This window comes from Olea europaea, unplaced genomic scaffold, assembly GCF_002742605.1.
Source record: "Olea europaea var. sylvestris unplaced genomic scaffold, O_europaea_v1 scaffold3549, whole genome shotgun sequence".
NCBI lineage: Eukaryota > Viridiplantae > Streptophyta > Magnoliopsida > Lamiales > Oleaceae > Olea > Olea europaea.
Genome location: NW_019254653.1, coordinates 16,107 through 18,989, shown reverse-complemented (window position 1 = coordinate 18,989; position 2,883 = coordinate 16,107).

The following is a 2,883-nucleotide window of genomic DNA, read 5'->3' as shown; positions in this document are numbered from 1 at the left end:
CCACAAGCTTGTGGGCCGAGCCGAGCTCGCCCACAAGCAACGAGCCGAGCTCGGCTGTCAAAAACGAGCCATGAGCTCGACTCGCCACGAGCCCGAGCCGAGCTCGTGGGGGCTCGGCTCGGCCCACTGCCACCCCTAACTGTAAGCACTAGGTTCGAGAGATGTCCCCTCAGGAAAGAACAGACCGTGATGAGAAGCCCTAATAAAATATCAATTAATGCCCCATACAACTACCAAATAAAGATGACAAGGCGTGTCCATAATTTGCTAACGGTATGAACGGCGAAAGAAATATCCGGACCTATGATAGTGAGATAAATGAGACTCTCAACAAACTTTCAACACAGAGTAGGATCTGGCAGAATATTGCCATTGTCTTTCTTATATTTAACATTAATCTCCAACGAAGTATCCACAAAGGAGGCTTTAGATTAAATGCCCAACTTAATCAAGTCTTGAAATTACCTTGTTGATCCTGTCAATAGTCATTTACTTGTCCCATCGATTAAGCCATGCATGTGTAAGTATAAATTAATTTAGATTGTGAAACAACTAATGACTCATTAAATCAGTTATAATTTGTTTGATGGTACTTGCTACTCAGATAACCATAGTAATTCTAGAGCTAATACGTAAAACAAACTTTGACTTCTTGAAGGGATTAATTTATTAGATAAAAGGTCGACGCGGGCTCTGCTCGTTGCTGCGATGATTCATGATAACTCAAAGGATTGCATGGTCCTCGTGCCGACGAATCGTTCAAATTTTTGCACTATCAACTTTCGATGGTAGGATAGTGGTCTACTATAATGGTGACGGATAACGAAAAATGAGGGTTCAATTCCAAAGAGGGAGCCTGAGAAACGGCTATCACATCCAAGGAAGGCAGCAGGAGCGCAAATTACCCAATCCTGACACGGGGAGATAGTGACAATAAATAACAATACCGGACTCTCAAAGTCCGATAATTGGAATGAGTACAATCTAAATCCCTTAACGAGGATCAATTGGAGGGTAAGTTTGGTGCCAACAGCCATGGTAATTCCAGCTCCAATAGCATATATTTAAGTTGTTGCAGTTAAAAAACTTGTAGTTAAACTTTGGATTGGGTCGGCCGGTCCGCCTATAGTGTGCACCGGTCATTTTGTCCCTTCTGTCAACAATGCACTTCTGGCCTTAATTGGCCGGATCGTGGCACCTGCGCTGTTACTTTGAAGAAAATGAGCGTGCTGCAAATAAGCCTCTAATAACCTTTATTATTGCTTCTTCAGCACCGCGAGGCATGTGATCTTCCAAGCAATCCAAGAAATCATCAACTCCTTCTCAGATCAGCTACTTCTTTGAGAGAAGGAAAATAAAGTCCAAGTACGCTTGAGAAGACCCATCTCAGTTAAATGATGTGATACGTTTTCTGCACAAATTGAACAGGCACATTTTTATTGCAATGATAAGAAAGTATAAACAAAAACTAAGTAAACAATGTAATTAAGAGATACTCACATTTCTAGGTCCAAAATATTATTAGTCAGGAAAGATGGAGATACAATGGTTGCATCCCAATACAACAACCTCAGGAAGCTATACAATGGTTGCATCCCAATACAACAACCTCAGGAAGCTATCATCAAGTCTTAAAGCAAATCAACTTCTGCAATTGCTAAAGATGCCTAAATCTGGAATTTCTTTGGTATAAGGCCCTTCTAGATTCTGGCTGGTGGCTTATGGATAACGCAAGTAATTTCTTCACATTAAGGTTTTAAATTTGTCTTAATTTTGCAACACGCGACATGGTAATGTACTTGTTGAGGTTAGGGTGTGGCAAAGTATCTGTGGAATATTTTGGTAGACTATGATTAGTTTCCAAATAATGAGATTAGGATAATTAGCATCTCAATCTCCAAGATTTTTTCTATTTTCCTAATTGGTTAGTTTTCTATGTTTAGTCTTCCTTGATTTACGGAGTTTGGTAAACCTAATTGATGGTTTCCCTTCCTATTTATTACTGTAATCTTTGCCTATTCCATAATAGAAAATAAGAAGAATTTTTCTCTCATATTTTTCTTTATGGTATCAGAACATGCTCTAAGCTTGAAACAATTTCAAGTCTAATGGTGGTCAAATACGGAATGGCCACTGACAAGAGCAACACTTCAGATGCCACTTCTTGTCAAACCCAAGCCTCTCACAATGGCGGATCTGAAAATCTAGCACTCCCAATAACTGGGCATAAGCTGAATGGACACAATTACCTTCAATGGGCTCAATCTGTGATGATGTTCGTATCAGGAAAAGGAAAGGATGATTACCTCAATGGTGCCGCTAAACCTCCTAAAAAGGAAGACCCACTTTTTCGAACGTGGAGAGAGGAGAACAACATGGTGATGTCGTGGTTAATTAATACCATGGACAATGAAATCGGGCAGAATTTCATGTTCTATGGAACTGCGAAAGAAGTTTGGGATGCGGCAAAGGAAACTTATTCTGATAATGACAACACAGCAGAGTTGTTGGAGATCAAAAGTAGCCTTCATGATTTGCGCCAAGGTGATTTGTCTGTCACTCAATACTATAACATTCTTACTCGTTTTTGGCAACAATTGGACGTCTTTGAGGAATTGGATTGGGACTGCCCTGGAGATGCGGCCAAATACAGGAAAATAGTTGAGAAGGACAGAGTCTCTAAGTTCTTACTTGGACTAAATAAAAATCTTGATGAAGTTAGGGGGAGAGTGTTCGGCATGAGGCCTTTACCTTCAATTCGAGAAGCTTTTTCAGAGGTAAGAAGAGGAGAGCAGAGCAGAAAGAAGATTATGATGGGAGGACAAGGCAACCCAAGTGCTACACCCGCATCAGAAGGTTCAGCCCTTGCAACTCGTGCAATAA